General features: G+C 47.0%; 1 protein-coding gene across 1 annotated transcript in view; it reads right to left on the bottom strand.

Moving 5' to 3' along the window:
- Window positions 1-23,465, bottom strand: part of LOC141581208 (phospholipid phosphatase 2-like) — a 129,896-nt gene that overhangs the window by 44,182 nt on the left and 62,249 nt on the right. The window lies entirely within an intron of this gene.

Below are 23,465 nucleotides of genomic sequence, written 5' to 3'. Positions count from 1 at the left end.
TGCCCTCCTTGTCCTCCCAGAGTGCTGGGATTAAGTAATCACACCTGTGATGCCAGCACATTAACGTACAAATAGGATTACTTAATGTTTGTTTATATGGGTTATTAAGAACAGTGTTGTCTCTTATAAAGGATTGTGATCAGTTTGTGTCAGGCTATTAGTATTGTTAGTTTTCTCTGTCACTATTGATTTTAACAATAATTTGTGAGTGTACTATTATCTTTAAAGTAAAACTTATTTTTAAATTAAGAATGCTTTTTGCTTAAAGTATTGGTATATATTTATAAGTTTTGGGTTTTTATGTAGTTATTAACTTGTTCCTGCAACCAAAAATATTTTATAACCAAAGGTGCTCAATCCCTAAATATATAATCCAACAAATTTAACGTGTGTGTGTGTGTGAGAGAGAGAGAGAGAGAGAGAGAGAGAGAGAGAGAGAGAGAGAGTCTCACTCTGTCTCCCAGGCTTGAGTGCAGCGGTGTGATCATGGCTGGCTCACTGCGGCCTCAAACTCCTGGGCTCAAGCGATCCTCCCACCTCAGCCTCCTGGGTAGCTGGGACCACAGGCACGAGCCACCACGCCAGCTAATTTTTATATTTTTTGCAGACATGGGGATCTCGCTATTTTCCCAGACTGGTCTTGAACTCCTGATCTCAAGTGATCCTCTCACCTTGGCCTTCCAGAGTGCTGGGATGACACTCGTGAGCCCTGCACCCTGCCCAGATTTAGCTTTTTCTAAAGCTTTTATTTAAAATAAAGTCACTGTGGTTAAGATGCCTCTGACGGTTTTGCATTTTAAGTGCAAAGACTATGTTGAGTGAATTTTTCCATCAGTTGTAAAACGTGCATCCATGTTTATCTCATTCCTATGGTTTCCAGTTAATTGTCCCTTCTTCCTTTTTGGAAACACACAGGCTAGTGGGCTCCATGTCAGTTTGCATTTCCAGAAGGAGGGCGCTGAACACTCTGCTCTCCGACTTCAAGTGGTGCAGCGGGACGGCCACCAGAGGGCGCGCGGCCTCAGCCAGCGCTGTGAGCCTCCTGCCTGGGTGCGGTTGCTACTTCACCTCAGGATACCAGGTTTTGCTATTCTAACTAAGCTATTGTATAAACTCACTAAAGAAAACTTATCTAACCCTATTAATCCTAAATCCTTTCCTCACTCCTCCTTTTGCTCCTTAAAAAACAGCTCTAAAAGCAGCTCCCTCCCTAGCTCTCCCCAACCTGTCTCAACACTTTTTCATTCTAAACTGCTAAAGTCCAGGGCTGTGTGGTCAGGATTCTCACGTAGGAGCCAGGCCCATGGCCTGCAGCCTTTTTATCCAAACAACTTAACCTCACAGCCCTGGGCAGGCCCTCATGACAAGGTGCAGCAGCAGCTGCTGCCCTGATACTCTTAGAATCCCTCAAAATCACAGGCTCTGCCCCACTTACCCTCTAGCTGTCACCCCCTCCAAAGTTTTGTCTTTACACCTCACACACTTACCTTCAGCCCCTCGCCTTCTCTAGCTTTAAGCAGTCACCCCTACTGCTTAAACCACACCTCAAAAAGTCTGTTTCTGTTATTCCTAACTGAGCCCAAATTCACAGCACTCATTTACCTTTACATGCCCTGCTTTTCTTTAAGTTGCCGGTTTACACGTTTCCTCCAGGCAATTACAGCTGACATTTCACTCTTCATCTGGCTCCCATTCTCTTCTCAAACACAATCTTGTTAATGAAAGTGAGCAATTGCTTATAGATACCTCACGCTTCCTCACACACCATGAAAACAAAAGCTCTCCCTCCACAGTTACCCCACCGAGCCCTGTAACAGCAGCAGCCCTTGCTGGTTCCCTTGGCTTTCGGGTTCAAAGCTCCAGAAAAAATGTTGTTTTTATGTAAAGCAGCCTGGCCTTGTATTTAATGCCATCAATAAATGAAGAGACAGAACCCAAAAGCGCACGAATCAGGCAAACGGTTATTCTGGACCTGGCTGGATGGGCTGGACACTGCCTAACTGGAGTCACGGCTCCTCCCAATCCTTACTCCTTTAAACCCATCTTTCTTCTTCTCCTGTTCAGACCCTATATCTTCTGTTTAGTCTCCCAATTCATACAAAACCGCATCCAGGCGATCACAAGTCGGCAGATGCTGCTCTGGATGACCCACAGTACCGCGGAGTGCCTCTAAGTCCCCCAGCAGCTTAAGCATTCGTAAGGCAGAACGTATTGTCCAGACCTTCCTTATTTGCACACCTGTCCTGTTCCCATTTCCAGCCTGTCTCCCCCGCTCAAAAAAAAAATATTTTACGTGCCCCCACAGTCCCCTGTCAGGCACGTCTGCTCACCCCCTCTTCTCTAATTCTTTCTCTCTATATATAAAAAGACAGGTATGTCAGGTCTCCATGTGCAAGCCTGAAGTCCTGCCGGCCTGGGCTGATCGTCTCCCACCCCCCACCTGCATTTGTCATTGTCTCTCAGTGCCCAGCGGAGCTTCCCCAGACAAGCACCTCACCCAACCCTGCCATCTCAACTGTTCTTATGATAATGTGAATGCCTCTCACCCATCCTGTCATCTTAACTGCTCTTCTCCCTCACGCCCAGCCGCCACTGTAACTGAACTTGTGGTCATGTACACTCCTTGCCCCTACCCCACCGCTGTAACTGATCTTACTGTGACTTTCCACTGCCCGCCCCAAACCTGTAAAACCAACTCCCATCCCACTGTCCTTTGCTAACGCTCTTTTCAGCCATAGCCGACCTGCACCCAGGTGAATAAACAGCTACATTGCCCACACAAAGCCTGTCTGGGGAGTCTCTTCATTCAAAGTGGGAATTTTCTTTTTTTTCTTTTTTTTTTTTTTTTAAGGCGGAGTTTCACTCTTGTTACCCAGGCCAGAGTGCAATGGCGCGATCTTGGCTCACCGCAAACTCTGCCTCCTGGGTTCAGGCAATTCTCCTGCCTCAGCCTCCTGAGTAGCTGGGATTACAGGCACGTGCCACCATGCCCAGCTAATTTTTTGTACTTTTAGTAGAGACGAGGTTTCACCATGTTGACCAGGATGGTCTCGATCTCTTGACCTCGTGATCCACCTGCCTCGGCCTCCCAAAGTGCTGGGATTACAGGCGTGAGCCACCGCGCCCAGCACAAAGCGAGAATTTTCAACACCCGGGAAGCAGAAGTTGCAGTGAGCCGAGATCGCTCCACTGCACTCCAGCCTGGACAACAGAGTGAGATACCATCTCAAAAATAAAAATAAAAGACAAAGGTTATGAGGCTAGCGAAGACTGTGACCAAGCACATGACCCAAGCTTTGTCAGCAGGAGCTGAATTGGAACTAGGTTCTCATGTTCACAGGGTGCTATGACGGCCTCCTGATTAAAGATCCAAAGTGTGACTGACACTTCCATTAACAGGTACAGATGTTTGTCTGCAATCTATGTATGAGCATTTTCATGCATCAAATCTTGCCAGGAGTCTCTCATATTATCTTTTATTATAGTCACAAAATTCTGTGCTCTTCAGCATAAATACTTGCCCTTTTATAATTGAACACTGGGGATGCAAGTGATTTTCCACACAGCCAGCAGCTAAAATATTCCAAATGTGGTTTTCACCATGCGTTGGGATTTACTCGGGGTGGCTGGCAAAATAGAAGGAAAATATTAGGAAAAGTTAGAAATTTATAGTCTCAAACCTTTTGGCAGGCCGAAAGGTTTTAATGGAATCGGCTAAAGGCAACCAGTTCTTTACGCTAAAATTTTAGCGTAAAATTTGTAAAAGTCATAGGGTGAAAGATAGGGACAATCAAGCTTCCCCAGTGGCCTGTTTACCCACATCCCTTTGTCTCTATTCTAACTGTTCACTCATGTAAACCCTATGCTGAACAGCCCTCTCAGCAGGAGGTCAAAGGGAAATTACACGTGAAGGGTGTTTTCTCTGGGCCCAAAACCAAAAGCTTTTATCATTCAAAACCACTCTTTCAACCATGTTAATTATCTACCAAGTGTGTTAACTTAAAACTTCTGTTATTCAGTCTATACCAAATAAACGTAAGAAGGTACAGAGAGTCACAGCCGGGTTTGCTAAAACCTCCCTCTAAAGAAAGTGAACAAACATCCCCACCCCATTCGAAATAACTGTACTGGTTGTGAGTGCATTCATTCATCTGTGCCTAAGTCAGGGTCTGCAAACCAAACCTCCACAGGTGGCGTGGCTGTTTTATTGTTTGAATTCATGTTGCGTGACGTGAGCATGCATCTCTCCCAGCTTCACTCCCACCTGAGAGGCAGCCGGGCTAACAATACCACCAGGAGCAAGTCTCGAAGGAGAAGAAAACACATGGCAGGATGTGACATTCTGAAGTGCCAGGACTTTGGGGGAACTAAAGTTTCTGAAGGTGGCAGTTTGTGTCTCCATCTCCATGGGGTCCAGAATTTGCTGCACAGCAGGAGGTGACAGGGAGCCACTGGATTTTTGGGTGACGTTAATACTGAATGTGTGCCTGCTCTAAGCTCTGAAAGTCACACCCTCCCTGGATATTTCTTTTTTCTTTTGAGATGGAGTCTTGCTGTTGCCCAGGCTGAAGTGCAGTGGTGCAATCTCAGCTCACTGCAACCTCCACCACCTGGGTTCAAATGATTCTCCTGCCTCAACCCCCTGAATAGCTGGGACTACAGCGACATACCACCACACCAGCTAACTTTTGTATTTTTAGTAGAGATGGGCTTTCACCATGTTGGCCAGGCTGGTCTTGAACTCCTGACCTCGTGACCCACCCACCTCAGCCTCCCAAAGTGCTGGGATTACAGGTATGAGCCAATGTCAGACCTTTTTTTCTTTTCTTTTCTTTTTTTTTTTTTTTTTAAGATAGAGTCTTGCTATGTCACCCAGGCTGGAGTGCAGTGGCATGATCTCAGCTCAATGCTGCAACCTCTACCTCCTGTGTTCAAGCAATTCTCCTGCCTCAGCCTCCTGAGTAGCTGGGACTATGTGTGCCACTATTCCTGGCTAATTTTTGTATTTTTAGTAGAGACAGGGTTTCACCATGTTGGCCGGGCTAGTCTCAAACTCCTGACCTCAGGTAAACCACCTGCCTCAGCCTCCCAAGGTGCTGGGACTACAGGCTTGAGCCACCATACCTGGCCCTTCCCTGCATCTCAATGTCCACAAATATTATACATCATCTGCTTAACTGTCTAGGATTTTCAACTAATTGTCCAATGTCTAGATGAAGGTGCTTTCAAATATTTATAATAGATCAGGATGTGGACTAGGATGTTTTATCAATTAATTGGTAGATTCCAAAAATGTAAATCTTTGAATCTGAAATAGGGCTGGAGAACTTAGCAAGGTAATATCAATTCCACATGAGCCTTTGAAGATCAGTTGTGCCATCTGCCTCACAGGAAGCATTGGCATGTGACATTTCCTTACTAACATGGACTTTAATTTTATTTAGCTACTGTTCTTTTGATTGATGATTTGAAAACCATTTTGTCTTTCGAAAAACCATACTAGCCAGGCACGGTGGCTGACGACTGTAATCCCAGCACTTTCAGAGGCCGAGGAAGGTGAATCACGAAGTCAGGAATTCGAGACCAGCCCAACCAACATGGCGAAACCCTGTCTCTACTACAAATACAAAAATTAGCTGGACGTGGTGGTGGATGCCTGTAATCCCAGCCACTAAGGAGGTTGAGGCAGGAGAATCGCTTGAACCCATGAGGCAGAGGTTGCAGTGAGCCAAGATTGTGCCACTGCACTCCAGCCTGGGTGACAGAGCAAGATGCTGTCTCAAAAAAAAAACAAAAAAACAAAAAACAAAACAAAAAAAAGACTACCCATTCTACTGGCCAGGTGCAGGGGCTCAGGCTTGTAATTCCAGCACTCTGGGAGGCTAGCAGGAGGACTGCTTGAGACCGGGAATTCAAGACCAGCCTGGGCAACATGGCAGAACCCGTCTCTACAAAAAAAAAAAAAAAAGAAAGAAAATGAGCCGGGTGTGGTGGCACACATCTGTACTTCCAGCTACTCGATAGCTTGGGGCGGGAGGATTGCTTGAGCCTGGGAGGTCGAGGCTGCAGTAAGCAGTGATTGCACCACCGCACTCCATCCTGGGCAGTGGAGTGAGACCCTGTCTCAAAAAAGAAAAACACCCAAACCCCTCCAAAAGCATAGAACTGCCTTTCCTGTTAGATACGTCCACTGCTGTACATATTGCTCAGTTGTGATGACACGTTCCTTGTGTTGCATTTTGGATTCCCTGAGGTGCGGCCTATGGTGTGGCCCCAGACTCAGAAAACCCCTGAAGGAGGGAAGCACACCAGCTGCTGTAGCTGCATTGCCTGTCCACATGGGGTTTCCAGCCAGACAGGTGAGCACCTGCAGCGATGCCCTCCCATCCACACCTGTCATCCTTCCTGTCCTGATTCCAGGTGAGGGCAGAGGGCCTCAGAATTACAGATAAGTCATCTTTTTTTTTTGGAGATGGAGTTTTGCTCCTGTCACCTAGGCAGGAGTACAATGGTGTGACCTCGGCTTACTGCAACCTCTGCCTCTCAGGTTCAAGTGATTCTCCTGCCTCAGCCTCCCAAGTAGCTGGGATCACAGAAATGTACCACCACGCCCAGCTAATTTGGTATGTTTTTTTGGGGGGGAGTTTCTCCACATTGGTCAGGCTGGTCTCGAACTCCTGACCTCAGGTGCTCCGCCCATCTGGGCCTCCCAAAGTGCTGGGATTACAGGTGTGAGCCACCACACCTGGCTACAATTAACTTTTTTGGACCTAATCAAAAGCTTGCAGGGAACAGAGGAACACTTGATTAATATAATCCAGTTGAGGCTGGGCGCGGTGGCTCATGTCTGGAATCCCCACACTTTGGGGGGCCGAGGCAGGCAGATCACAAGGTCAGGAGATTGAGACCAGCCTGACCAACACGGTGAAACCCCGTCTCTACTAAAAATACAAAAATTAGCCAGGCGTGGTGCCACATACCTATAATCCCAGCTACTCAGGAGGCTGAGGCAGGAGAATCACTTGAAAACCTGGGAGGTGGAGGTTGGGGTGAGCCAAGATCACGCCACTGCCTGGGCAACACAGCAAGACTCCATAAAAAAAAAAAAAAAAAAAAAAAGATAATCCAGTTGGATCTCAGAACAAACAGCTTTGTGGCATTTTAACTCATCCTGGTCCCTCTCCCACCGCCTAGACTGTGGTGGCCTGAGGGTAACAGACCACACACCCAGCACAGATTCCAAGAAGGGGCCTTATTTGCAACTGCGGACAGGGGTATGGCTCTCACCTGACTGGACATTCTCCCAGTGCCGAGGTGCTACCTGGAGGACATTTGTAGGAAACTATTTACAACAAATTTGTTAGTCTCTGCTGCCTGGGGCCACGAGAGCAGATGAGGCAAAAAATAGAGGAGCCAAACATCATAGGAGGAAAGGCCGGGGAATAAAACGCTCTGGGAAATGAAGGCTTGGAACCTACAAGACCAGAGTGGTGCAGGAGCTTGGAAGAGGCCTGCGAGGGCCCTGCACTCACTTCGGGCTGGACTTCCAGCTCTGCACAAGCAGGACATGAAAGTGAAGGCAGAGAAAACCTGTTTCACAATGGAAGGGCTGACCCCACAGGCACTCAGACCCCTTCTACAAACTCGGGAGGGTGTTGTGGGCTTTTGTTGTTGTTGTTGTTTTGGTTCCAGATGTTTCAAGACATTCATGTCCTATCACTAGCTGACCACCAGGCTAAAAGAACAGGAGGAGATGGCCACTCATCACAGTCAGAAAAGTCATTAAATAAATAACCACTGCAACAAACAGCAAGAACACACCCCGGGGAGGAGGGAGACTCCTATTTCCAGAGTGGCCACATTATAATATTCTAAACACACAGTTTAAAACAAAATAAAACAGGTAGGGCGTGGTGGCTCACGCCTGTGATCTCAGCACTTTGGGAGGCTGAGGCAGGCAGCTCACCTGAGGTCAGGAGTTCGAGACCAGCCTGGCCAACATGGCGAAACCGTTGAAGTATTTCAGTTCGAGATTAAAATAACACTAAGACAAAAGTATGCCAAATTGTAGGATCTTTATTGCTGGTGGCCAAGGAGGACTCACGTCTCTCCAACCCGTGGCTTCGAAAGGAGGGTGTCAAGACATTTTTATACCCATAAAACCATCTTGGGAGTGGGGGTGAGGAGCGGGGATGGGGATGAAGGGCTTCAGACATTCCGAGGGCTAGTGGATTCTGTAAATCACCTCCTGTACGGAGATGAGGGTGGGGGGCTCTGGACATTCCAAGGGCCAGGGGACTTCTGTCACTCCGATTGTTACTTAAGTGGTTTACAGAAGTCAAGATAAGTGTTAGTTTATACATTGTGAATTACAGACCTTAGTTACTTATTACAAGTGGCAGAAGCCAAGATGGCATGGGTTACGACTGCTTGCCTGTCACATTAGGGTCACAGAAAGCAGTCACTGATAAGCAAAAGGTAAGCAGCTTTACACAGTGGTCATTTTTCAGAACAAGCTAACTATTCTTATTTACAGAAGCCAAGGCCAGTAGTCATTGTGGGAGAATGGGGCAGCCATTACAACTTAATTTTGGAAAACAGCCTTTTCTTGTATAAGATAGCATTGCTCAGGTTCTAACTCTAGGCCAGCTATAGCACACCCTGTCTCTACTAAAAGTACAAAACTTGTCCAGGTGTGGTGGTGCATGCTTGTGATCCCAGCACTTAGAAGACTAAAGAAGGAGAAGTGTTTAAACCCAGGAGGCGGAGGTCGCAGTGAACAAAGATTACACCACAGCACTCCAGCCTGGGTGACAGAGTGAGACTCCATCTCAAAAAAAAAAAAAAAAGAAAAAGAAAATAGGTCAGTTAAAATTATTCAGCCGGACCAGGCACAGTGGCTTAGATCTATAATCCCAGCACTTTGGGAGGCTAAGGTGGGTGGGTCATCTGAGATCAGGAGTTCAAGACCAGCCTGGCCAACATGATGAAACCCCATCTGCACTAAAAATACAAAAAATTAGTTGGGTGTGGTGGCGCACCTGTAATTCCAGCTACTTGGGAGGCTGAGTAAGGAGAATCACTTGAACCCAGGAGACAGTGGTTGCACTGAGCCAAGATCATGCCACTGTACACTACAATCCAGCCTGAGTGACACAGTGAGATTCTGACTCAAAAAATAAAATAAATAAAAATAATAAAAATGAAAATACAAAAATTAGCCAAGTGTTGTGGTACACACCTGTAATTCCAGCTACTGGGGAGGCTCAGACAGGAGAATTGCTTTAACTCAGGAAGTGGAGGTTGCAGTGAGCTGAGATCGAACCACTGCACTCCAGCCTGGGCAACAGAGCCAGACTCTGTCTCAAAAAAAAAAAAAAAGAGAGAAAAAGATGATTTAGCATGAATGGGCTCGGGGACTCACGCCTGTAATCCCAGCACTTTGGGAGGCCGAGGCGGAAGGATTGCTTGAGCCCAGGCATTCTAGACCAGCCTAGGCAACATGGTGAAACCCTATTTCTAAAAAAAAAAAAAAAAAAAAATGTAAAAACAAGCCAGATGTGGTAATGTATGCCTGTAGTCCCAGCTACTTGGAAGGCAGAGATGATTGGAGCCCCGGAGTTCAAGTCCTGGGCAAGATAGCAAGACCCTCATCACTAAAAGAAAAAAAAAATTAAAGGCAAAAAAAAAAAAAAAAAAGACAGTGACAGCCAGGCGCGGTGGCTCATGCCTGTAATCAGAGCATTTTGGGAGGCTGAGACAGGTGGATCACGAGGTCAAGAGATCGAGACCATCCTGGACAACATGGTGAAACCCCGTCTCTACTAAAAATACAAAAATTAGCTGGGCATGGTGGCGCACGCCTGTAGTCCCAGCTACTCGGGAGGCTGAGGCAGGAGAATTGCTTGAACCCAGGAGACGGAGGTTGTGGTGAGCCAAGATTGCACCATTGCACTCCAGCCTGGGTAACAAGAGTGAAACTCCGTCTCAAAAAAAAAAAAAAGAAGACTGTGACAAGGACCTGAAAAAGGAAGACATAACCTAGGCAACCCTAAACAAAATGACAGAGGGCCTTCCTTATCAGTAATTACACTGATTATAAATAGATTAAACACTCCAGCTGAAAGTCAGAGATTCATTAAATGCCTTAATTCAATAAAAAGATTAACATATGCTGGGAAAAAAAACAAAAAATAAAAAGTCAGAGATCTGGCAGGGCATGGTGGCATACACCTATAATCCCAGCAGTTTGGGAGGCCACAGAGGGTGGATCACTTGAGCTAAGGAGTTCAAGACCAGCCTGGGCAACATGGCAAAACCCTGTTTCTACAAAAAAAAAAAAAAAAACATAAACAAACACTAGCTGAATGTGGTGGCCAGTCCTAGCCACTCGGGAGGCTGAGGTGGGATGATGGCTTGGCTGGGAGTCCAAGGCTGCAGGGAGCTGAGATCACCGTCCTTCAGCCTGGGTGACAAAGTGAGCCTCTGTCTCGAAAAAATCAGAGACTGGATGATACATAAAAAACACGGCCCAATTTTATGTGAGGTATAAGAGACTTAATTTACAGCCAGAGATGTAAACAGGTTGAAAGTACAAGATTGGAAAAAAAAATTCCATGCAAACAGTAACGAAAAGAGAGCCAGAATAGCTATATTAATATCAGACAAAATGGACATCAAGACAAAAATTGTTGAAACAAAACTCATTTGTATCATTCTATGATGATTAAAGGGTCAATCTATCAAAAAGATATAGCAATTATAAAGGTAAATGTAGTAAACCACAAAACTCCAAAATACAAAAAGCAAAAATGGACAGAACGTTACAACATGAACTTCCAAAACACAAGAATGCACTAACTGTGTTCAATCAGTAAAAACATACAAAAACAATTTTGTTTTTATTCTTTTCACTTATCCTCTTTTTTCTTTTTTTCTTTTATTTTTTTTCCTATAGTTTTGAGCAAAACAAAAACAATTTTTGTATTTTTAGTAAAGATGGGATTTCTCTATGTTGATCAGGTTGGTCTCCAACTCCTGGCCTCAAGTGATCTGCCCACCTCGGCCTCCCAAAGTGCTGGGATTACAAGTGTGAACCATCACGTCTGGCCAATTTTTTTTTTTTAAGTCAGAGTCTCACTTTCTCACTCAGACTGGAGTGGAATGGCACCATCTCGGCTCACTGTAGTCTCTGCCTCCCAGGTTCAACTGATTCTCTGCCTCGGCCTTCTGAGCATCTGGGATTAGAGGCATGCACCACTACACCTAGCTAATTTTTGTATTTTAAGTAGAGATGGGTTTTCACCATGTTGGTTGGGCTGGTCTCCAACTCCTGACCTCAGGTGATCTGCCCACCTCAGCCTCCCAAAGTGCTAGGATTACAGGTGTGAACCATATTGCACAGCACACCCCCCACCCCCAAATTTTTTTAATTAGAAAAAGAATCCAGGCACAGTGGCTCACGCCTGTAATCCCAGCACTTTGGGAGGCCAAGGTGGGCAGATCACCTGAGGTTAGTAGTTTGAGACCAGCCTGGCCAACATGGAGAAACCCCCTCTTTAGTAAAAAATACAAAATCAGCCAGGCACGTTGGTGGGCGCCTGTAGTCCCAGCTACTCAGGAGGCAGAGGCAGGGGAATCGCTTGAACTCAGGAGGCAGAGGTTGCGGTAAGCCAACATCACACCATTGCACTCCAGTCTGGGCAACAAGAGCAAAACTCCATCTCAAAAATAAATACATAAATTAGAAAAAGAAAAAGAAGGCAGACACCAAAGACCACATAGTGCATGATTCTGTTTATATGAAACATTGAGAACAGGCAAATCTACAGACAGAAAATAGGATAGTGGCAGTTGCCAGGGGCTGGAGGAGGAGTGACAGCTAATGGGTACAAGGGTTCTTTGTTTCCTTTCCTTTCCTTTTTTTGAGACAGGGTCTCACTCAGTCACCCAGCCTGGGGTAGGCACAGTCTTGGCTCACTGAAACCTCTAATTCCTGAGTTCAAGTGATGCTCCCCCCTCAGCCTCCCCAGTAGCTGGGACTGCAGGTGCACACCACCAGGCCTTGCTAATTTTTTTTTTTTCTTTGAGATGGAGTTTCACTCTTGTTGCCCAGGCTGGACTGCAATGACACAATCTCAGCTCACCACAACCTCCACCTCCCAGGCTCAAGCAGTTCTCCTGCCTCAGTCTCCCAAGTAGCTGGAGTTACAGGCACCTGCAACCATGCCTGGCTAATTTTGTATTTTTAGTGGAAACGGTTTCACCATATTCGTCAGGCTGGTCTTGAACTCCTGGTCTCAAGTGATCTGCTCTCCTAGCCTCCTAAAACGCTGGAATTACAGGCATGAGCCACCATGCCTGGCCATTTCTGTGTCACCCCCCCCAGGCCAGCCTCTGCATGTTTGGGCTTGATGAGGCTGTGGCTGTCCAGCTGGCTGCCTGTCATCTTTAGTCTCTGTGTCTCCTTGATTTTTCACAACTGCCCATAATTTCATTTTCTTTTCTTTCTTTTGTTTTTTTCTTGAGATGGAGTTTTGCTCTGTCACCCAGGCTGAAGTGCAATGGCATGATCTCGGCTCATTGCAACCTCTGCCTCCCATGTTCGAGCAATTTTCCTGCCTCAGCCTCCCAAGTAGCTGGGACTACAGACACATGCCACCATGTCGAACTAAGTTTTGTATTTTTAGTAAGATAGGGTTTCATCATGTTGGTCAGGCTGGTCTCAAACTCCTGACCTCAGGTGATCCACCCACCTCGACCTCCCAAAGTGCTGGGATTACAGGCATAAGCCACAGTGCCCAGCCTCAGTTTTTAAACTCAGCCTGAGTGGGCTTCTCTCGCTAGCAGCTAAGAGCTCTGACCCCTACAGCCTTCTCTCACCCAGCAGGAGGTGTTTAGATGTTTCTGGATCTAAAATCCAAGTGTCTAAGCCTACAGTAGTTCTAAATGCAGATGGTCACACAATTTTTTGACTTTACAATGGCACAAAAATGAACACATTCAGTAGAAACTGTGCTTCCAGTACCGATACAATCTGTCTGTTTTTCACTGTTAGTATTCAATAAATTGCATGAGGGCCAGGCACAGTGGCTCATACCCTTAATCCCAGTACTTCAGAAGCCTAAGGTGGGAGGATTGCTGGAACCCAGGAGTTTGAGATGAGCCTGGGAACATAGTGAAGCCCAGGAGATTGAGGCTGCAGTGAGCTATAGTTATGCCACTGCACTCCAACCTGGGTAACAGAGCAGGACCTCATCTCTTAAAAAATTAAAAATTTTGGCTTATGCCTGTAATCCCAGCACTTTGGGAGGCTGAGGTGGCTGGATCACGATGAGGTCAGGAGTTCAAGACCAGCATGACCAACACGGTGAAACCCCATCTCTACAAAAAATACAAAAATTAGCTGGGTGTGGTAGGGTGCCTGTAGTCCCAGCTACCCGGTAGGCTGAGGTAAGAGAATCGCTTGAACCCGGGAGGCAGAGGTTGCAGGTAGTGAGCCAAGATGGAATCACTGCACTGCAGCCTGGGCAACAGAGCCAGACTCCACCTCCAAAAATAAAAATAAAAATAAATAGAACAGGTAGAGTAGCTCATGCCTGTAATCCCAGCACTTTAGGAGACTGATATAGGCAGACTACCTGAGGTCAAAAGGTTGCGACCAACCTGGCCAACATGGTGAAACCCAATCTCTACTAAAAATACAAAATTTATCCAGTGCTCATGCCTGTAATGCCAGCCGCTCTGGAGGCTGAGGCAGGAGAATCACTGGAACCTGATAGGCAGAGGTTGCAGTGAGCCAAGACTGCACCACTGCACTCCAGCCTGGATGACAGTGTGAGACTCTGTCTCAAAAAATAAATGAATGCATTTTCAACTTAAGATATTTTCACTTTTTTTTTTTTTTTTTCAGAGACAGGATCTCTCTGTGTTGCCCAGGCTGGTCTTGAACTCCTGGGATCAAGCAATCTTTCGACATTGACCTCCCAAAGTGCTGGGATTACAGACATGAGCTACTGCATTTGGCTGCTATTACCAATTTAAAACAGATTTATGGGGACATGACCCCATCATGAGTCAAGGAGCATCTGTAATCATGCTGAAAATGGGGGTGGCTTGTGTGAGGATATGGGGGAGTGTCAAAACACAAGGGAACCAGGGCCTGCAGGGGGACACCATAGCCTGCCTCTGGCTCAAACTCAGGGCTCCCTCCTCTTTGTCTCCTGCTGCAGGACAGACGTCAGGCTTGCAGCTCTGCAAATCCACGTTGTCTGCACTGCAGGACTTCAAATCCACAGCTGGGGGTTGTGGATGATGTTGGAGCAGGAGGAGGGTAGAAGGGACACATCAGGGGTTGCACCTGCAGCCACAATGGCAGAGCAAGTTCGTTTTCTTTTTTCTTTCTTTTTTTTTCTTTTTTTTTTTTTTTTTGAGATGAAGTTTCGCTCTTGTTGCCCAGGCTGGAGTGCAATGGCATGACCTCGGCTCACCGCAACCTCTGCGTCCCATATTCAAGTGATTCTCCTGCATCACTCTCCTGAGTAACCGGGATTATAGGCATGCATTAGCAAGCCTGGCTAATTTTGTATTTTTAGTAGAGATGGTTTCACCATGTTGGCCAGCTGGTCTCAAACTCCTGACCTCAAATGGTCCACCTGCCTCCGCCTCCCAAACTGCTGGAATTACAGGTATGAGCCACCGCACCTGGCCCTAGTTTCTCTGCCCTGCCTGCTGGCTCTGTACAGCCTCAGCTTCTTTTCCCCCAACCCCTAGGTGATAGTGAGCAACCCCCACTCCCTGAGGTTCTAGGCCACCTTCCATGAGAGCCGTTACAAGTTACGTGGAAACACCAGATACAATCTGGTGAGCTATGTCCCCACCAAACCTTACCGCATGTCCCCCGAGAGCTCCCTCTTTCTTCTTCCCTTACCAGCTTAAAGAGCTGAGGAATTTCCAGACAACATAGCCCCTAGCCCTGCCCTGTGGTGGGAAGATGATCAGGCAGCCATCACCTACACACCTTACTTCATTAAAGTGTCACACAGGTCAGGCGTATGTGAGCCTGTAACCCCAGCACTTTGGGAGGCTGAGGCAGGTGGATCACAAGGTCAAGAGTTTGGGACCTACCTGACCAACATGGAGAAACTCCATCTCTACTAAAAATAAAAAAATCAGCAGGCTGTGGTGGCATGTCCCTATAATCTGAGCTACTCAATAGGATGAGGTAGGAGAATCACTTGAACCCGGGAGGCAGAGGTTACAGTGAGCTGAGATTGTACCACTGCACTCCAGCCTGGGTGATAGAGTAAGATCCCATCTCGATCAATCAATCAATCAAATAAGTAAGTAAGTATCACATGGGAGATTCCTGCATGGCATGACAGGGAGGAGCCTAACCCAGCCTGAGGCAGGGATGGAGATCTGAGTTAGCAAACTGAAGCATAAGGACTTAGTGGGGGCAATTTCCATGGGGCAGGGGCCTAACCAGCTGCAAGTCAGCAACAGCAAACTTCTTTGACCAGGCTCATCACATCTAGATGAGTGAGAAAAACAATCACTCCTCACTGTGTGTCCCCAGAACTCTGGGAGCAAGTGAGTGGGAGCCATCATACTGGGGCCATTGCTTCTGTGAGCTTCCAGAAGCCTTTCACAGGCAGTGGGATTAGAATGCAGCAGGGCTTGGCTGAGGGCAGTGGCTCACACTTGGAATCCCAGCACTTTGGGAGGCCAAGGTGGGTGGATGGCCTAGGCTCAGGAGTTGGAGACCAGCCTGGCCAACATGGTGAATCCCCAGCTCTACTAAAAATACAAAAATGAGCCAGGTGTGGCAGCACTCACCTGTGGTCCCAGCTACTCAGGCAGATGAAACAGAAGAATCTCTTGAACCTGGGAGGTGGAGGTTGCAGTGAACCAAGATTGCATCACTGCACTCCAGGCCTGAGTGACACAGCAAGACTCCATCTCAAAAAAAAAAAAAAAAAAAAAAAAAAAAAGGTAGGAGCAGGGGACAGAGTCGGGCTAAGTGGCTTCCAGGTTTACCTCTCCTCCAACACCCCATCTCTCCCACAGTCCTGAGTTGGGGGATGCCCATGGTGTTCCCCAGGTGCACTTGGGATTTTCTTTCCTGACCCCACAGGATATTTACCTAAAACAGAAGCAGCACTGAGGCAGGACCGACCCAACTTCACTTCCAGGTATGCTGACTCCTGGACAGAGGTGGGGACTGGGCTGCCTATGGGAAGTTCCTTAGCAGGAGCAGAGAGAAACAGGGCTGAGATCACAACCCCAGCTGAAGAACAGTAAAACAGGATGATTAAAACACTTTACAAGAGCCAGGTGATGTGGCTCGCACCTGTAATCCCAGCACTCTGGGAGGCTGAGGTGGGCGGATCACCTGAGGCCAGGAGTTTGCGACCAGCCTGGCCAACATGGTAAAACCCTGTCTCTACTAAAAATACAAAAATGAGCCATGTGTGGTGGCCAGTGCCTGTAATCTCAGCTACTCAGGAGGCCGAGGCATGAGAATGGCTTGAACCTGGGAGGAGGAGGTTGCAGTGAGGCCTGATCATGCCACTGCACTCTAGCCTGGGTGACACAGTGAGACTCCATATCAACAACAATGACAAAACACTTTACAAATGGTGGTCCCTCAAAACACTTACACACAGCATTACCATTTGCTCTAACAAAGCCACAGCCATCCATTCCAAAAGAATAGAAAGCAGGAACTCAGGGAGGTATTTGCACACCTGTGCTCACAGCGGTGCTATTCATAACAGCCAAAAGGCAAAATCAACTGACGGGTCCACCATTAGATGAAAAGATAAACACAGTGTGATCCATCCGCACAGCAGAATATGACTCAGACTTAAGAAGGAAGGGAGGCCGGGCGAGGTGGCTCACGCCTGTAATCCCAGCACTCTGGGAAGTCACGGTGGGTAGAGACTCTGTCCCGAAAAAATAAATACATACAAATAAAGAGAAATAACAAAGGAAGTGAGAATATATTGTGAGTGACTCTAATAAGTAAGGAATGAAAGCATTCTCAGCTGCCGATAGCATTACTACCAACCAGTTCAGTGATGTTCCTTTTCCCAGCTGGGAAGACCTGCACTTGTCCCCCAGGGCTCACCTTTCTGTACACCAGACAAGCGATGGCTGACTGCAGCCTCATCTGCAGCACCTTGAGCCGGTACGCATTCTGCTGCTTAAACAGCGTTTGCAGGCAGGCCGAGAGGAACATCAGCACTGCGAGGAGGTAGCGCTTCCAGGCCGGAGGATTGGGAATCACCAATAAACTCCAGGAAAAGGCTTGCAGGGGAAGGAGGGAGAAGGTACAGCTGGTGAGAGGAAATGCCCATGTGTGTTGCTTTTGCGCAAACCAGGCCAGGTGTGGGGGATGAGTCAACTTTTTCACAATCATGATCTCGGTTATGTCCCCCACTGTACATGCTTCTTTTCAATCTTACTGCAGCTCCTCAAAATCAAGAGATGGTGTTTTTCTTCCCCCTTGTTATGGGCTAAATTGTGTCCTCCCAAAATTTGTATGTCGAAGCCCCAACCCCCGGTATGTCTGAATGTGACTGTATTTGGAAATAGGGCCTTTAAAGAGGCAATAAAGTTAAAACGAGGTCATTAGCCTGGGCCCTCATCCAGTCTGACTGGGATCCTTACAAGAGGAGAAAATGTAGACACACAGGGAGACACCAGGGCACACACAGTGGAAAGACCATATGAGGACACAGGGAGGAGGTGGCCAACTGCACGCCAAAGGCAGAGGCCTCAGATGGAACCAACTTGTGGATACCTGATCTGGAATTTCCAGCCTCCAGAATCATGAGAAAAATACATTTCTGTTGTTGAAGCTACTCGGTCTGTGATGCTCTGTTACAGCAGCTGAGCAGACACCACTTGAATCTGGGCTGGCCACAAAACCACCTTTGACCAACAGGGTAGAGTGGCTTTTGGCCTATTGCTTAGAAGCCTCTGAAGCAGCCACATGAACAAGTCTGAGGATGGGAACCCACATGGAACAGAAAGCCATCCCAGATTCAGACACACAACTGCAGTCACATGAGAAAACCCAGCCAAGAAAAGAAGCACCACCCAGCTGAGCCCAGTCCACGTTACTGACCCACATTACCATGAACTAAATAAATGAAGCCACTTATCATTTTAAGCCACTCTTGGGGCATTTTAACAACAAAAGCTAATTGACGCGGTCATGTAAGAGCTAGCTTATTTGCCCTTCTGGGGCACAGTCACTTTCTCATTAATCATTTCCCTTTTTCAGTATCCTTCTCACCCACCCTCCAGTATCCTGAGTACCAGATCTACAGGCAGAGGCATGAGAGCTGAAGCCCTCTGACTCTGGAGGGATACCATTAAGAGACCACCAGCCTTAGCAGAGCTCCTGAAGTCTGGACTCACCTAAGCAGCTTGGGGACAGTGAACCTGAAGACATCACTGATGAAGAGGCTGTGGGTCCCAGGAGGAAGGTAGAATGGAACACCTGCCAGATGGCCCTCAGCAGTGGGCCCCACTGCCTCCCTTATTCCATAGGAATGGCTCAGTCTCTGGAGCCTCCATGCCACTGCCTCCTTTCCTTTAAAACACTATTGCCTTGGTGTGCCTTAGAGGAAGGGAGAGGCTGGCTCTGGGTCCCATTTTATACTCAGCCACCAGCCGCAGGACCAGGCATTAGAAGCTTGTTTTCCTAACAATGGGCATGCGTGGATGTGGATCCAGCCTGGCTCCCTCACCTGTGCCTTCTTATCACCCTGAGTACCCATTTAAGAGGCAGGCACAGGAGTTGTGGGAGAAGGGCAGGAGAGCAGCCCTGAGGACTCTTAGTTGGCCATGGGAAAGCACACACGTTGAGCACCTACTACGTGCCAGACACTTCCCAGTCATCCTAAGACCCCTGGCAAGCCAAATGTTGTTCCCTTTTCACAGATGAGAAAACCGAAGCTCAGAGAAGTGAACTTGTCCAAGGGCACACAGCTGAGAAGTAAAAGCTGGGATTCAATTCCATCTCTGCCTCCAGAGCCCATGTACTTTTCTTTTCTTTTTTTTGAGATGAAATCTCACTCTGTCACCCAGGCGTCAGTGCAGTGGTGTGATCTTGGCTCACTGCAACCTCTGCTTCCTGGATTCAAGTGATTCTCTCACCTCAGCCTCCCGAAGAGCTGGGATTGCAGGCAAATGCCACCACGCCCAGCTAATTTTTGTATGTTTAGGAGATGGGGTTTCACCATGTTGGTCAGGCTGGTTTTGAACTCCTACCTCAGGTGATCCACCAGCCTCAGCCTCCCAAAGTGCTGAAATTACAGGCCTGATCCACTGCACCCAGGCTCCCATGTACTTTTCAATCTATCATGTTGTCATCCTGGAGGAAGAACAGCACCCCCTCTTCCACATGCACAAACAGCCAGCCCTTAGGTAGTTTTGAACTGGTGGAGAATCGCAGCTGATGTGCATGGGGCCTGGTGCTCTGGCTCTGGGTGAAAGCACAGACAGATGCTCAGGCTGCCTCAAACTCTTAAGATACCCAGCCTTTGGCCATAACCAGGGGCCACAGAGAAGAGCTAAAGTGAGGAACGGGCCGGGCGCGGTGGCTCAAGCCTGTAATCCTAGCACTTTGGGAGGCCAAGGCGGGTGGATCACGAGGTCAAGAGATTGAGACCATCCTGGTCAACATGGTGAAACCCCATCTCTACTAAAAATACAAAACATTAGCTGGGCATGGTGGCACGTGCCTGTAATCCCAGCTACTCAGGAGGCTGAGACTGGAGAATTGCCTGAACCCAGGAGGCGGAGGTTGCGGTGAGCCGAGATCGCGCCATTGCACTCCAGCCTGGGTAACAAGAGCGAAACTCCGTCTCAAAAAAAAAAAAAAAGTGAGGAACGAAGAGGAGGTGGTAGTGGGAGGCCCAAGGGCCCCTCCAGGGCACATCAGAAGCCCTGGGCCATAATGGAGAGCCTGCGGTGATGCAGCTGCTGACAGCCGGACGCCGTGTTGTCTTGGGGAGGTAGGCTGCTCCCCTCTCTGTGTGTGAGAAGATGAGTGTGGTCCCCACCTCTGAGTCCCTTGTGTACCCCTGACAATGTGTAAGGTTATCAGTAATTGCTTGCTTGCTTGCTCTTTTGAGACCAAGTTTCACTCTTGTTGCTCAGGCTGGAGTGAAGTGGCATGATCTAAGCTAACTGCAATCTCAATCTCTCGGGTTCCAGCGATTCCCCTGCCTCAGCCCCTCAAGTAGCTGGGACACACCCCCATGCCTGATTAATTTTTGTATTTTTAGTAGTGATGGGGTTTCACCACGTTGGCCATGCTAATCTTAAACTCCTGACCTCAGGTGGTCCACCTGCCTTGGCCTCCCAAAGTGCTGGGATTAAGGGTGTGAGCCAACATGCCTGGCCACTTATCAGTAATTTCAATCCCCATTACAAACCTCTGACCCGGGGCCACGTGCAGACATCGGCTATTTACATGAAGGAGCTCACTGACTTCCCTGGACACCCTTGCCAGGTGGGTATTATTAGACTCTCCATTTTACAGAAGAGGAAGGAAGCTGAGGCTCTGAGAGGTGGCGATAGCAGCCTGAGGTCACACAGCAAGGGCAGAGCAGGGATTGCAGCCTCGATCCTGACTTATGGTTCCTAGAGTGTGTCTTGTGCACTAAGGACCCCCAACCCCACCATAATAATAATAAAAGAAGCATAACAAAAATCCCCTTGTGAGCTCAGGTGGCAAGACCTTTGCCGGCCATGGTCTTTGTCCCTCATTGCTGACCTGATCTGGTGTTTGGTTTGGCATCTATGGAGGGTTGTGGCTCAGCTCTGTTACTGAATGGGCATGGCCTGCTGCTCACAGGTATTTTGGCATTTGGGTCTCAAAGCCAAGAAGATGCCCCTTCCATGCTGAGAGCATCCCTGACCACCCTTTCTGTCTGACCCCACCATTTTATTCATTACATTCACAGCCTTGCCCATGGTGCCAACCCTCTCTTTGTCTTGTTAGAACCCCAGGTGGGTAGACTTTGCCTGAGTTTTTTTTACCAAGATGTCCCTAGTATCAAGTTCAGCTCCGACAGACAGTAGGAGCTCAGTAAACACTTGTCAAATGAATGGGAAAAGCAGACTGAGTGATATGTGTAAAAGTGCCTAACGAGAGTGCCCAGCACATACTGTTATAAACATTTATAGAAGGAAGGATGGAGCCTGGCTGGGTGGACAGAACTTGGCTTTGGAGCTAGGAGACTATGGTTCCAATGCCTGCTCTGCCTCCTCTCCTCTGAGCCTTAATGTTTCCATCTGTAAAATGGGATCAGGGAAGAGTTGATTGGGAAGTTTTCTTTCTAGCTGGAGATTTTACTCAGTACGGTTCTAACTGTTTGCCTGGAGAGTCACTGTGTTCAGCCTGCAGGCTCCATAGCAGGCATTTTCCTCTTTTGGAGGTTTCAGAGGAAGAGGTCCAGATTGCTGTCTGATGTCTGGTCTCTCGATTGAAGGCCATTTAGTGCAGGACTCACAAATGACCTTGGGGAAAGGCAGGGGCTATGCATGAATAGCATGGGCAAGGTGTGAGTTGGGGTATACAAAAGGGAGTGGTGAAGGCCAGGTGTGTGGCTCACACCTGCAATCCCAGCACTTTGGGAGGCCAAGGTGGGCAGATAACCTTAGGTCAGGAGCTCAAGACCAGCCTGATAACCTGAGAAACCCAGCCTCTAATAAAAAATACAAAAATTAGCTGGATCTGGTGGCTGGTGCTTGTGGTCCCAGCTACTTGGGAGGCTAAGGAAAGAGAATTATTTGAACCTGGGATATGGAGCTTGCAATGAGGCAAGATGGTGCTCCAGCCAGGGTGACAGAAGCAGAGAGAAGGAGGGAGGGAGGGAGGGAAGGAGGGAAAGAAGGAGAGGAAGGAGGGAGGGAAGAAGAAAGAAAAAAGAAAGAGAAAGAAAGAGAGAAAGACAGGAAGGAAGGAAGATAAGAGAGAAAGAAACAGAGGAAGAGAGAGAAAGAGAAAAACAGGAAGAGAGAAAAGAGGAAGGAAGGAAAGAAAGAAGAAAGGGAGGGAGGGAGGAAGGGATGGAGGGAGGGAGGGAAGGAGGGAGGGAGGGAAGAAAGATAACAGAGAAAAGAAAAAGATACATGCACGCGTATGCTCATTGCAGCATGATTCCCAATAGCAAAGACATGAAACCAACTTAAATGCCCATTGATGGTAGACTGATAAAGAAAATGTGGTACATATACACCATGGAATATGATGGAGCCATAAAACAGAAGGAGGTCATGTCCTTTGCAGCAACAGCGATGAAGGTAAAAGCCATTATCTTACATAAACTAACAGAGGAACAGAAAACCACATACTACATGTTCTCACAAGTAGAAGCTCAACATTAAGTACACATGGACACAATAGACACTGGGACTTATTTGAGGATGAAGAAAAGAGGAGGATCAGGACTGAAAAACTACCTATAAGGTACAGTGCCTACCACATAGGTGACTAAATAATCTGTACTACAATCCCCAGTGACGCTTATATAATAAACCTGCACAGGTACCTCTGAACCTAAAATAAAAGTTTAAAAAAAAAAACTGATAAACTAAATCAAAGGAAGCATAAGGAAAGGAGAATGTGAGATAAAAACAGAAAAATTGTAGATATAATAAATACTTTGGTACCTTAAAAAAAGGAAATAGACAAATTAGAAAGAAGGGAAATAAGCATAAAAGCAAAAAAAGACAAGAAAAAAATTATGTTATCTCTAATTATGAGGGACTATTTTGCACAACTCTGTGCAAATACATTTGAAATCTGCATTTATTACTATCCAATTCAACTTCTAAATTATAAAAATGTCCTACATCTGCACTGTTCAATATGTAGCCACTAGCTACGTGTGTTGAGTGAATACTTGTACACTTAAATGTGGCTCATGTGACTGAGAAACTAAATTTTTTCTAATTATTAATTTAATTTCTATCGTAATTTTATTATAATTAGTTTAAATTTGAACAGTCTCATGCAGCTAGTGGCTATTGTTTCAGAAAGCATAGAAGAAAATGAAATTGAAATTTTCTTAAGACAGTGTTATTTACCTAAGTTAAATCCAAAGAGTATTTATTTAAAAAACAAAAAGCTTAAAGAGACCAACTCTATAAAAGAAATAAAGTTATTAAAGAGTCTCATTCTCTCCCTGACACACACAAACACACATACACACACACATGCAGAGAGAGAGAGACACACACACACACACAGAGACACAGACACAGACACACACACACACACAGAGACACAGACACACACACACACACACACACACACATGCACGCACACAGGTGTTACAAGGAAAAGGAAAGCTCTTCTTTATAACACAGAACAGGACTTTGACAAACTACTACTCATGGCCCAAATCCTGCTGCAGACCATTTTCCTGCAGTCCATGAGC

This window comes from Saimiri boliviensis, chromosome 14, assembly GCF_048565385.1.
Source record: "Saimiri boliviensis isolate mSaiBol1 chromosome 14, mSaiBol1.pri, whole genome shotgun sequence".
Classification (NCBI taxonomy): Eukaryota; Metazoa; Chordata; class Mammalia; order Primates; family Cebidae; genus Saimiri; species Saimiri boliviensis.
Note: the sequence above shows the minus strand (reverse complement) of the source record. Positions and strands in the feature narration are given on the sequence as shown.